This window comes from Diadema setosum, chromosome 3 (genome assembly GCF_964275005.1).
Source record: "Diadema setosum chromosome 3, eeDiaSeto1, whole genome shotgun sequence".
Taxonomy (NCBI): Eukaryota; Metazoa; Echinodermata; class Echinoidea; order Diadematoida; family Diadematidae; genus Diadema; species Diadema setosum.
In genome coordinates, this window is record NC_092687.1 from 22,800,088 (window position 1) to 22,815,625 (window position 15,538).

The window sequence follows — 15,538 nt, forward strand, 5'->3', positions numbered from 1 at the left end:
GTCTGTTATCTGTTTGTCTGTCAGTCTGTCTGTCCATCTATCTACTATGGATTTTTTTTTCACATCAAACCACAGGGGAATAACATGACGCACTATACTGTATATCTCTTTCTGTATACCAGACGGTTTCATCGGTTTTAGTACCATCTGCACTGCAGCCACTGCCTGAAAGTTTGAGCCACGTGATCCGATGGTTTGCCGGTGAACTGCATTCTTGGCTGGAGGGGGCGCTAGACAAGTTACCCGCAGGACTCAAGATCGTGAAATTTACAGGTCAACATTACACAAAATAATGATTTTGCCTTTATTCATTATTTTTCTCTAAGCAATTAACTTCATGGCACTAAAGATTGCAATAAAAAATCACAAAACTCTTGTCCAAGTGAAGGAATTTCATCTACTGTATTTAGCTTATCTAAAGGCATGACATGATTTTTTAAGGCTATATAAAGGAAGTATCATTTTGTTTCCGTGCAGATTAGAATAATAAAGAAACCATTTTCATTCACTGAATGTCTCTTTATGCATATTGTGAAATTAATAGATGATTATTCTTCTACATTTCAGAAGCGGAGAGGTTCTCATCATTCATGGGAAAACAAATGTCTCTCAACCATTTGGCTCAGGTGGGTTTTGTTCCAGCATACCCGTTTAGGTATGAGTCGTCAGTCTAATTTTGTGTCTGTTCACTATTCACCCAGAGATTTATCGTTTGTCTTTTCTCGTCAAAATTTTATCATGCAAAAAGCTTTCGATTGTTGTTTTACGTATCATGCAGTATGAATCAACTTCAAATTTGACGCTCTTTCTTCAGGCAGCGAGGTCTGTGACCCAGGCGAGTGACGTCATCCTTCAGATGGCCGATGATTGGACGTTCCTCGACCTCGACGGTATCTGCAGACAGACAGTCGCCATGACAGCAAGCCGAAATCCAGCCAAAAAGTACACCGCTATCATGAATTGTGCGTAACTGATATCATGTGTGACGATTTTGCATTAATCCCCATACTCCTTCCTTCGTCTCTCTCACTTCTGTCCTCTCACATTGTTGATTCTTGGGGGGGGGGGGGGGGGTGTTTCATAAAGCTGTTCGTAAAGTTACGAACGACTTACGAGCAACTGGTTATCAGTTCTTGTGCTGAATTATGGAAATTCTGATAAGTACAGCACATCAGAACTGATCACCAGTCGCTCGTAATTTGTTCGTAACTTTACGAACAGCTTTATGAAACAGGGCCCAGAAGGATATAAAACTGATAATATAAAATATTTCGGATAAAATCGTAAGGAACATCCAAACATTTGCGACAGTACTTGAAAGGTGATACAAAAATAACAGGCGGCATTGTCTTTCATATTCTCATCCCAGTTTTATTCCTTTCTTTACAGTGTGTGACGACTTTGAGAAAGTGCTTGAGGATGACGTCACTCTGGAGAAACTCATTGGTTGGCTGGACAGACTTCTAGACACCTATGTCACGAAGGTGACTAATGATCCATTTCTCTTTTATTTTGGTGTATATTTTGATGGGACTAAGCCCCCTGTACGACGTGGCGTATCAATATCTGATTTTGGTTTTGGCACGGCACAAGATGTATCAATTTTATGCTTGAAATTTTATGTTTCAAGTACATTAAATTGTGTATAAAACGTTTGCTGTACATCGCATCCATGAACTTGGTGCAGAATATCGGCAGAAGTATGAATAAAACAGGACAACCTCTGAATAAAGGCCACCCTCACGTGACTGTGAGGTTGATTGCTATCTCACAACATCCTCATTATTATTTTTCCCCATACATCAATCAATAGAGTACAAATGTTCTGGAATTTGTATGAGTAATCTCATTATCTTGTCTTGGGATAGAAATGGCATGTTATGTTCGATATCATGAGCAGAATTATGAGTGAAATACGTGAAAATAATAAGAGACGACAGACCGGTGCGATATCCCTTGCAGAATTAAACAGTCACATACTCACATCATGTCTATGACTTTTCAAGGGTGTTCAGTGGAAAAATTACGTTACTAAACGTTTCATGACCTCGACTTTATTGTAATAATCTTCTTATATCACAAACGTTCCACATTGTGTGTGGACCATTTTCATTAATCTTAATTTGCGCGTAAGAATCTCGCGCACTGTCTGTAGTCGCCTAATTGAACAACATTGTGTCTTCACATTGTCCTCATCATTTTGACCTTCATCACACAGCCCGGTAGCGACCAATCTGATAGTGTCGCAAACCTGACCCGGAAGTTCTTGCTGACCTGGTCAATCATGAGCACAAAGGTCATGCGTGATCTTACATTGAATAGCGCCCCCAGCTTCGGTGAGTGTCTTCTGACAATGAAGATCTCCTTTGCAAATGCTTGGTGTTGATGAGAGAAATCATTACGCATTTCAGTGCCGGGAGTGAATTTTGGTATACAGTATATGTCCCCACCCAAAAAAACATAAACAAAAAACCCACACACACAAAAAAAACAAAAAAATAAAACAAAAACAAAAACAAAACAAACAATCGGATTTTCGCACTGATAACTTCCAATATGATTAAATTGCCTGAATGATATTCCAGGATGAGTATAACATCTTACCCATATTTTGCAGAAAACCCCATTCAATTTGGTTAAGTGGTCACAGAGAAATGTGGACCGTTGTAAAGCATGTCATGGGTCTGATTCTTCCAGGTTTAGTACGTGGATACTCTTGGAACTGCATAATGTGTGAACACAATGGACAGAACTTGGGGGGGGGGGGAAGCGATTTTTGACATGCTGTACAAAAATTCTCATTTCTCTTTGACCACCGAAGCAAATCGGATGGGGTTTTCTGTAAGATATGGGCAATAAATTATAGTTTTATACCCTAAAATTGTATTTGGATTGATTAACAAGTTTAAAAAGTTATCATTGCGGAGGGTCCCGTTGTAATTCTCTTTTTACATACGGTATAACAATGAAAAAATATGACAGTGATTATGAAGAATTGGTGTTAGTGACGCTGTAAAGCGAGGTTCGGAAAAACTGACGCATGTCCATAGACGGGTTATGCCTGTTTGTGTGTGAAAATGTGTATTTGTGTATGATATGATTATTTTTTAAAAGTTTTTCTGAACGTCGACACATCGCACTAACTGATCGATCCGTAGGTTCCTTCCACGTGCTTCATTTGGTGCTTGAGGAGTACCTGCTCTACAAGTCTGACCTCATCTTTGCTGAATGGAGGGTTAACATGTCTCTCCGTTATCTACAGGAGGCGCATGTCGAAGGTAGGCGTCAAGACTATCATGAACTGTTCTGGTATATCATTACCTCTATGACGCAAGAAGATTGCTCCTCATTCGGTTTCTAATGCAGGCAAATTCGACAGTTATCACATTAAAGTAGAATATAGGAATTTAGAATTTCTGTGTACAGTATAATGAAACGGTGACTGATACTTCAACATAAATGTAGGAGATTCTTGGATTTCCGCCCGACCCCCAACCCTAAACCTTTAACCTCTTAAAACATAGTCATCATTGTCGTCAGCATAAAAATGAAAATGAAGCACATGCGTACAAATCAAAACAAAAACTATCACTCAATGTGATTAATACCCCATCAAATACCGAGAAAGTAAACTCAGCTAACAATTAATTTGGATACTGTTTGTATAATGTTTATCCTCTTTAGCCTATTTATTCGAGTCTTTAACTGATCATGAATGTTTGTTTGCATCAATGGCACATTCATATTTGTCGTGGCAGCACTATACAGTATTGCGTTTATTTCATCTACTTTGAAGGAGAATTGGAAGACTTGTGGGTTGGTCCGCGGAGAGGTGCTCATGCGCCCCACGAAGTGCTTCAGTTGTCGTCTCGTGGTGTAGCCAATCATGCATCTCTGTCGTCGACCAATGAGAATGCAGCACGCGCAGAGGGATTCAGCTATTGGTCCAGAGTTCAGACCAGCGACGGCAGTCGTACGGATGTAAATCGAACACACCATGCTGTGTATCAGCAACAACAGCACGAATTTCAATACGGGCCTTACGAGCATGCGCACCATGAGAGGCAACTTTCATCGAACGCTTGGAAGGTTGGTTCTTCATTGGACGTTGTGCACGTGGTTGGGTACAATGTATATATACAGTTTAATGTACATTGTAATAAGTACGATGAAAAGGGCCTCCGCGCCGTGTAGCGACCAAAACACGTCCTCACAGGCGTGAGCTTATATATAAATCAGAGACTCCAACCCAAAGCACCTTCTGATCTGGAGATTCTCCCGCCTGAAACCCCTAGCAAACGGGAGACTCCAAGTTGATGTGTGCGAAGCGCAAAGTTCCTAGGGTTCTAGATGCTCTCTGGTGCTATCTAAGGCTTATTTTTTTCAACATACAATAGCAATAAGTAAGAAATCCTTTCCAACGGGAGACACAGAGCCAGGGCGGGAGAAATTAAATCTCAAACGGGAGAACGGGAGATTTTGCAAAAATGGGTTTTCGGCGGGAGATCTCCCGTCGAAAACGGGAGAGTTGGAGTCTCTGTATAGATTAATTATATAAATTATATTCCGTATATCGCTGATATACGGAGTGCATCAGAGAGGAAAAGAAAGCGTTTCATCTAAAAAAAGACCGTATCGTGGAAAAAAAATGATGGTTGGAAGTTGATGGTATAATTCACAAGCCCCAGAAGACTAATTTTTAAATAATTTATTCTATTATTATTATTATTATTATTATTATTATCATTATTATCATCAACATCATCATCATTACTATTATCATTATTATTATTATTATTATTATTATTATTATTATTATTATTATTATTATTATCATTATTATCATCAACATCATCGTCATTACTATTATAATTATCATTATTACATTATGAATACGTTCGGGAGCTCTTACCGATCTATTATGCCTACTGGTATTCTAAGAATGATGCCCACAGAAGTCCTATAATGATAGAAAATTATAGAAGAACTAATAAGCTTATACACAGTGTATCTACGGATATATTCATGTATGATTCAGTGTGCATGTCCCCATGTTGATATCTAAAGGGTTCTGATTATATTCATTACTCATTTGCTCACTTTTCTTCTGTTGAAAACAGACTTTCGAGCATCACCATGTGGGAATCGTGTCCGCCGGTTCCATCATCCATCCGTACGGCCCCACCCAGCATCAACACCACGGCAGCCCGGCTCCCCAGCATGCCTTCGCCACCACACAGCTCACACACTTCTAATTAACCAATAGCGAACGTTCAATCTCCGACGGGAACGCTAAGACGGAGCTAGTTAGGCCAAAAAGGTGTTCTGCTCATGCGCGAGACAGCTGTTTCCGTTACCCACACCGGGAGGCTGCGTCGTCTTAGCGTCGCAGACCTAAAGCTCGCTAATATCAGAAAGTTACTTCACCACAACAACCAGTATCGCTCACAATCACATGAAAGTTATGTGAGGGAAAATCATAGCTTAGTGCCGCCTATCAGTTTGCTCATACGAATAAGAATACACATACTGATAAGTGTCAATTTTGTTTTATTTTTTTGCTGTTGATAATTTACAAACTATAATCCCTCCCCTTCAACACTTCATCATCATGAATTCATAGGAATAATTTGATGCAAAGAGATATCATTAATTTCTTCCTACTGAATTCAGTTTAGTAAAGCTTTGTATGCAGGTCAGTGGGAGGTTTGTGACGAAATGTCGTCACCCTTTCTAATTTGTATGTCATTATGACATGCACTGTTACTTTGCAAACATGTGAATATCATTGTCAAAACAAAATCTACTATTATCACACTTTCATGTTTCACTTTAATGAAAATTTCCACTGTTTACATTGCTTTACTCTACACTTACTTTTTCAAAGTCAACTCTTTGACATGACGTTTCACTTTAAAGTACACGCCCATGTATCTTTGAATGTGGCATTCTTTTCAAAATTATAGTTCTGACAGTCTTTAAACAATATTCAGATGCTTACCTAACTCTTGAGCTTGAGGAAAAAAAAAAATGAAAACACTGCAAAAACCAGCTATATGTTGTAGATAGCTTCACAGTAAACAATCTCAGTTCCGGAAGACATAATGACCTTGAGACCTCTATCTACTCCGATGACCACGATGGTATCATCCCCGTCACGTTATTCAATCCCTTTTTAAGACAATAGCTTCCGCTGCCACAATTAAAAAACAAAACAAAACAAAACAAAAAACAAAGTAAGGTCATCCCTCTCCTTATCTTACGAGAAGGAAATATGAGCGGTCTGAAAGCGGAAGAGAAGCAATCGTAATTTATCATTCACAGATAAATTACACCATGGTAGATGGGTGTTTCAGAAGGGATAGCTTGTGGTATTTGCAGCATTAAGTGTCATGCTTCTTAATGAATCGTATCATGTTGCCCAGTTGAAGAACTTGGATTACACGTATCGGAGGCTGGTTTCTATTGATAAATGTATGGATATGTGAGTTGTATCATGCTGTGCCTTGTATGTCCCATTTTATGATCCATTCTTTTCACAGAAGTCACATGAAAGAAGCAACAACAACTCTCTGATTGCATGATTTAGTTACTTAGGTTTTATTCAATAATTTATTCCTCACACAATCTGGACTCACATGCTACACACAAAAATCTCAAAATCTAGAAGGAAAATAAGAGATGACATGGCTATTGCATCTGTTCAGATATGAATAAACTGTGAATCTAATTTCCTTTAATAGCTCTACCACAATTTAAAGCACTTTTAACATACCTCATTCCTCAATAACAGGCAACTTGGTCCAGAAAACGTTCACTGAATGCTAATCTCATCATATCAAGGTTTCCTTCGTAATCTACTTTTCTGATACCATTCAACACAAATACAAATCAGTTGGTTTTGAGAAGGCTGAATTCATTCTCTACCTCTCTCTTACAGGTGCACAATTATACCCGGACGGTCCTGGACCAAACAGTACCATGACTGTAAATTGGAGTAAGAACCACAGTCTGATTTGCTTGCGACATACAAATATGTCTGGCGGGATTGGTATAGGTGTGGAATAACATTGTACAGTCCTGTATTTTCCTAATCACTCAGTACTGTAAAGAGGTGTTCTAAAAGTGGGTACGAGTACAATGTATGTATAGAATACACTGCTAATCACATGGCACTGTGAGTGCAGCACACACAGTGTACATGATACTGCTACTAGTAACCTCAATTATAGACGTACACTAAGGCATGATGTATATCACTTGATTTGGTTTGCTTTGGCTGTGTTCAATCCTTGCTTAGGAACTGCGTTACTGTTCAGGTATAGCATGCTTTCAAAAAGAGCAAGAAAGACCTTAACACATTCATTACTGATCAATGCATAAAGACATAAGCTTACTACAATTGCCCTTTGTGGACATTTTGTAAAACAATCAATTAAAAATGCATAAACCTTCAATTGCAAAGAGAACCACTAAAATCCTTTGACCACAATTTTCATACAGATCAGCCTGAGTAGAATATGACATGCATGTGCACTCTTTAAATATCTTCTCAACATTGTAAAATCAACTTTATCTCCTTTTGACTCACACTGTAAACTGATTCCACACTGTCAAAATGCCTGCCAAAGGCTTGAATATGATGTTTGTCAAATGACTATTGTTATTACTTATTAGTTAATATTGTAACCACTTTGTTTATCATTATCAATATCATCATCAATGATATCATTTTTTTTTCATGATCATCATATGTAATAGATACTATCATTACATATTGTACAATCATCTAAATTTAAGATGCTTAGCTTTGACCAGGATTCTGTCATGCCCTTTCTGATTATATGAATGATATTTAGTGCACTCATTTTTGCAAAACATATCTAACATGTTAATACCTTTTAGGAAGAGGACAAAGTAATAGAGATTATGAAGATAAAATTGAAATCAATAAAATATATGAGATTACAATCATGTACATCTCCTTAAAGGATGACAACTTTAATGGAGGTAAGGAGTTCAGTAAAAAAAAAAAAACATGTCTTGCCAATCTTCATTGTATGATAATGCCATAATGTTAACCATTGTGTGAAGTAGAAAATTAAGATTACTTTCTAACTGTGGAAGGAGTTAATTCCACAAGATTCTGTAGCAGACTGACCAACTTACTGACATACATTGTAGTCTAATTGCTATGCTACTGTACACCTCTTCAAACTCAGTTTGACAGTCTGAATAAAGTATCACCAGCTACTTCATCTTACACATATTTCAACATAGACGACTTCACTTGTGAGCATCTTTGCAAAACTGCATTATTGCTGATAATTACGTACATGTTTGCAAACATTTCTTCTCAAAGAAATACAATTCAGATTTGAATACAATAAGACAATGTAGAGTTGTGCCTTACAATCAAATTGTTTTGCTCAGATTAAAACAATCAAGCACTTTTTTTTAAACAAGGCTATGTTTCTACACAAATTCCTACAATAATTGACACTTGAAAAATACTTGTGAACAGAGCATGACTATCCCTGTCTATCTTTAACAAATTAGGTATATGACAGCACCAATTAAACCTAAAATATACAGCACATCCTTAGTCACAAAGGACAATAAATCATTCTACCCAAGGGTCTCAACCCAATAGGTCAAATTGAATTCAAATATCAATCCACTGCAAAGAATGCATTTTGTAATGGATGGGGAGATTCATTTAATTGAGTATTGACTTTTACATTATTTAAAACAAAATCTCAATCATTAGCTTCCAAGTGTCAAATGACATGTGAAGACAGAGCTGCCACTGTACCTTGGTACATCAACATTTCCTGCTGATAAAAGACAAGTCTTTCTAATTAATATAGCTAAGTGTGAGTTGGAGCCAATGGCCCAATCAATTGAGAGGTTTGCAGTTATCGAAAGCTGCAATAGTTTGCAGGCACAATGTCTGTAGCCAGGACACACCCATGAGCATGAGCATTTGAAATCTGTTGTTGCTGTTACTGCAACTTTATTCCCACTAATAAGAGTGGCAGTAAATCTTGAGCTGTGATGGGGTTATGAAGGGAACAAGAGTAGTACCAGGAACAGAAGAACTTTGTAAATTGACACTGAGAAATTGTAGAAAGTTTAGTGAAAATTAGGGAAGAAGTTTTGAGGATGACTTAATAGTGTATTTTTTATTCTATACAATCTGTAAAACTAATATGCAGTGTAAGACATTCAGAATATTGCATGGTATGCACATATTGAATGGAGAAAATAAGTGATGTGACAGTCTGATTGAAATATATTTGTTGCATACACCTTGTTTGTTTGCTTTTATTCTTTCACATTGAGATAGTATATGTCCTGAAATAGTTACTTTATCCATGGTAGCAAAACTTGCCACAGATATAACATAAGACTTAGGAAAAAATAATGATTGTACATGAGAAAAAAAAGGTCAAAATTGTATTTAGAATACCTTAGATTAATAAAATTGAGTGATAATGATGAATCAAAAGAGACTGATTATTGATTAAATAAATGCAACATGATTCAGTTGAGGGTATAATACCTCAAAGTGGCAGTGTGTGTATCAGTTTATTTGTCCACCGATGTCTATCATACATAGAATGCTTAAGATATTGCCATTGGTGCTTCCATCCTAATCAACCATTCTACATCATGACAGGATGATCTACACAACCTGCATAATAAAATATGTCAAATTGAAAAAAAGGGTCTCACTGCCAATAAACCCTTCAAAAGACAGTGTACATGATTTTATTTGATTTGAGACTACTGAGTCTACTGAGACAACATTCTTGCATCATACGTGTCATAAAACAGCCCTACATCTCTGCTCTATGGCAAAAATAAAACTTGAAATGCTAACACAAGTCTTTCATTCAGCTTGAATTCAGGATGCTACCATGTTTGCTTGATTTTCTATTTTGTTTACCAATCAACCTCTCTTAATGACAGAATGAGTAGGGTAGAAATACATGTATGGCAAAACACATGCCCCAACTTCCATTATGCTCCCTTCTCACATTCAACCCTGCACTGCTAATAGGATATACATGTAGGCCTACAAATTATGTACAGTAGATGTGATGTTAACCATGGGTACATTATTTTATATGACTGCAAATGGTTATACACCCATAAAGCAATGAATACACTGCCATTCAGTAAGAGCTCTGTGTAATTATGAGCCATGGGTACTGGCCTTTTTTGGTCTAAAAGGTAGGAAGAATATAGCGTATATGGATCGAAAGGGTGATCTTTGTGGGCACGGCAGAAAAATAATTTTTGGGTGAAAAAACAAACAAAGTTCACCCTATTACAAAATAATTTCATTTCAAAGCACTCAGTACAAAAAACATTCCCAAGAAAGACACAACACTGCAAATGAAAAGGATAAAATCTTTTGACTCTATGAGCCAAGCAGTGAGATACACCTACCGGACCTTGTATTACAATTCATATACTGTCCTTGGTCTCAATAGTCTGTTTAATATACTAAGTACTCTGGGTTTCAATAGATCAATATACTGCCTTGGCTTCAAAAATCAGGTCTATATGCTGCTTCCAGGATTATAAGTATAATTTGGTTAGTTTGATATTGCCCTGGGTTTCAATTGTGAAGGCAAGAAGACTACAGTCATTAGACTGCTTTCTCTCACATAGAGACAGCCCACACACGGTGCATCAATACGCAATGAATTTTGATCACATACATTGCAGTGCATCGACAAAAAGCAAAGACCTGATAGTAAAAATAAAGATGATAACCTTAGCAATGATGAATTTAATCAGTCATAATGATAGGAGCAAAAATTACAATTACGACATGATCCTAAGTATAGTATTTTTGTTTGTTTGTTATAAATCTGCAAGTTTGAATGGAAAAATTCTTCGCCAAGGCACACAAGCATTTTTTTTTTTCATGCAGCATGCTAACATCATGATGAAAACAAATCACTGCATTATGCCTTGCAGCTTTAAAAAGCAATATTTTTCTTTTCCTGAAATTGAGGCTAGTCATTGGCACATGCTAGCTCTGATCTCATGAGTCATTTGATTACTCGCGTGTTTGGTATTCACAGGCAGGAGTAGGCTTGGAAAGTCTGTCTAAACAATAAAGTTCTAAAAAATATTTCACATACAAAACGTAACACACTAAACCTGTGAGAGTAAGAATGTAATGTAACAAGTAGCTGATATGCTTCGGATCCTTACATGCACTGTTAACCCATCATCCCTATTCTCATGTAAAACCAGATTTTTTTTTCTTTTTTTTGCTTGAATGATACTTTTATAAATGAGCCAAAACTAGAGTTAGGGCCAGTAGAACATAAAAGAAATAGAGGTTGTTTAATTATTGTTGGCTGAAAATTATTTTACTTTTATTTGGGAGACTGTGCACAAAGACTAACCAACCCAATGTCAGAGGTCACAGGATTTTGATCTTGAGTTGACATGTTGACTATTTGCCTGCCAGTGAGGGAGGCAACACATGACTAACTCCAGCACAATGTCTTCTGTTTGCATATTAGTCTACAGTGACATGCACTGACACTAATACCCTGGATAGTCACCCACCAAGAAACCAAGCAAATGCCACTGAAATACCAGCTAGGCCTACTACTACGGTAGTACTATCGTGTACGTGTATTGTTACATTGTGTCTGTAATGAACCCATCCATTTAGTGCACCATCAGCTTGTCAAGCAATCTACATTGTAATTACTGTATCTATTGTACAGTATGAAAGTGAAATTTTCCCATAAAATTTGCCTGCTGAATTAAAGGTGTGATGGTTTTTATGATAGTAAAAATGTGACAAATTATTTAAAGAGCACATGAATAATACAAACAGGCAATCAAAACACTGTCCCCTCTATTTACTGTAAGCTGAATATTGTACTGATGAACTGATGTCAATTACTCACTTGTAATCTTTTGCACAGTCATTAAGTCAGACAATGAAATACAGTTTTTAATATCATGGACAAAGGGGAAATGAATCCCATTCATAACTTGCCATATCACCTGCAATTATCAAAGTGGTTAGAATGATTAAAATCAACTAAAGTTCAACCCAAAGCAAGGCTTTGTAAATTCATAAGAAAAAAAATATTCCAAAACATTGCTTAAAATAGGACAACAACGATGGTATATGGACATGTGAAACTACCCTAACAGGCAAAGTTATGATTATGCAGTGAGGGTACTTTGTAGACAGTGCAACTTGTATAATTGCACTGATACACCAAACAGTCAATGACATTATGGGCTTCAATTCTGACAAATGATGTGGTTTCAACAACCATTTCACACATGGTCTTATGATCAAGTCCATACATTGTAAGAACAATAATGACACATTTTCATGCTATGGTGCTATGGCCACTGGATGATAGTGTAGTACCTCATGCCCTGAAAAGCAAATTTTACAATTTCATTTTGTATAACCTTCTTTCTGGGGCACAGATCTCAAAACAGTAGAATCAACCAAATACACATAAGTAGCTCTCAGCTACATAAAACCCCTACAACAGCTCTACCTGGAAAAAAAGACTTTTTTGAATTCAAACATTTCACTTCGCAGACATGCACACACAAATATCAACATATAACAGTCTACAGTGCTCTAATTAATTTCTTTATATTTCTACAAAATATAATAGTTACAAATTATGTACCATACATTGCAAAATTATCAACCTACGTTTGCTAAGTGAGTCTCCTCTACATTCTATAATGGCAAGATTCGTGCAGTAACAAATCAACCAAATTTCCAACAAATTTTCACAAAACAAAATGATAGAATGTATCAAACAATTTGAAAAAAGTAAAAGGAAGAAATAAGGGATGGAATTAATCTCTACTGTCATAATAGAATTAAGAGACCTAAGATAGGAATACAGTGTTAAAGTAAAATTTGTCAAAGAATCAGTAACATTAGAACAACAATCTTACACTTTCCATGACAAGAGTTGAGACACTAACTTTAAACTTCAATTGAAATGCATGAAATGAAAAGATGCTGCCAACCCATGCATAGTGTCCACACTTGAGTTGATAAATAGAGCATTGTATCAAAGTCCGCATTCTTTATTCTACAAAATGAGAATTCATTACAGCAACTAGAGTAAATGCTTTTTGTGCAAATAATCTTGACCTAAAATGAATACCGAATGAGAGATTTTAATGTATCAAAGCATGTTGCATTCTGGAAGCAGTGGCTTTTATTTCAATGTAAAAAGAGTGGAAGCAAATACTGTGTTTTAAATAAAAAAGGAAGCATTTTGAAAGCTTGGCTCTTATGCAACACATCACTGGTTTGGTTATGCACAGAACATCGGCACAAAATATCAGCACATGCAAAAAACCCCGACCTGTCCACATTTTTTGCAACATCTTTTTTTTTTTTCCATGATAAAGCATGCAGCAAGCTATTTGGTGCTTTCACCCTTGTTTTGCTGACTGTCTAATACATGCATATTACAGCATTCATACAAAACTTATATGATGTGATTTAATCAAAGAACTATTGTAAGATAAATTGTCTCAGTTTGGATTTCAAAATTGATAAGGGCAAGTTTAGTGCAGTGCTAACAATTTGCAAACCCTGATTAGGCATAAAAAATATAAGAATATTTCATCTTTTGTAGTTGATGAACTATCTGCCTACCCAAGAGAGGGTAGGAGCTGTGGTTAACTCTACATGACTCATGCTACAAATCTAGTCTCTGATCCCAGGTGTTCTGCACCATGTTCCAGACACCATCACACACATTACACATCTGCTGCAATGTAGGAGGGCATTACAGCCTGTGAAAAGTCTACTGAGATTATGTTACTGAACCAGCCTTTGTTAGTGGGTTGTCACTGAGATCCACATAAGACAAATGACCACAGGAGGACTTGATGGAAGGGAAATGTTAATTCTAATTTGCTCTTCAGTCTTAACTATGGTGTTCCATTTCCCTTAATCTTGAGCATGTGATGATATGCTTGAATTACATGGGAAATCCTGACAGTCTAGAAATCACACAGCTAATATGTGGAGAAGGAAGTATGCGTAGTCCGCATGTGTGTGTTTGTGTGTGTGTGTGCGTGTGTGTGTGTGTGTGTGCATGCACGGGGGGGGGGGGGGAGGGAGGGAGGGGGGTATTAAAGTTTGACAGTAAGGATTTGTTAAAGCAGGATACAGACAAACATTTCTAGCAAAAGGATCATTTCATTAAGTGACAGACAAATGCTTCATAAAATATTAGCATTAGCTCTTCTAAATTAGATTTCTGAGTTTGCACTGAAGTGGCCTTGGAAGTCATATTTCTTGTCATTATTCCATTCACAATTGTCTATTACAAGTGTGACTACGAAACTTCGACTATACACTTATGAACAGGAGGGACTGCTCTGAAAGCTATTCGGTGACTCTAATCAAATACGCTACGGTAATTGAATTACATTTGTAATGCACTTCACTTCCAATACCCCCTGAAGGTCTGCCCCTTGATCATATCTGTCTGACATTACTTGTTTTGTAGAATGTCCCAGCTGGTGTATTACCTCATGCAGTAATTAAACCAGTTTGTTAGTGTGAACACCACTGACAACCTCACCTAAAATGCAAAAGGATTTCACTACAATGAGATGACATACACGATAACATCACAACCTCTTCAAGTCACTGTATCACTCCCTTAACCCAGTACCTACATTGTACTGGAACCAGGCATTATCTGTATTCACTCAATAGTAGATTTCCACACCTTGGAGGCAATGAATTGAGCTATAAGTGCTACTGAACACAATCTCATCAGTAGTGTCTTAGTCATGGGGGAGGGGGGGAGGGGGGAGGGGGAGGGGGAGGGGGAGGGGGAGGGGGAGGGGGAGGGGGAGGGGGAGGGGGAGGGGGAGGGGGAGGGGGAGGGGGAGGGGGAGGGGGAGGGGGAGGGGGAGGGGGAGGGGGGAGGGGGAGGGGGGAGGGGGAGGGGGGAGGGGGAGGGGGGAGGGGGAGGGGGGAGGGGGAGGGCATTAGAAGAATGGAGACTTTGATATCACAAAATTTCCCATTGGGTCTGTGTAAGAGATTATTCTCAGGCTGTCACTCGAATGAAGCTACCAAATAATTATAATACTGGTATTTGCTTTCTTAAGATGAAGGAGCATCCAAAATGTACACATGCATACAGGTAGGCCTAACCTGGGTACTCTTATTTCTGTGCCTGCGTGGATCAGCACAATACCTACAGCTGTAAATGTACGGTGTACATACAAGCGCATACATTACAGTTGAACCTCTCTTATCCGGCCTCCCTTTATCCGGATCTCTCTATTATACGGATGCAATCTCGCCGTGATTTTTGTTTTAATAATTACGGGAGGAAAGGGGGATTCCTAACTCCTTGAGAACTCCTACACAAACACACATGAATTACATATTACTTCGAACATGATTAACATACATTACATCAAATTTATTTCCAAATTGCTTACCTTCAGACATTTTAACATTCCCAAACATCCC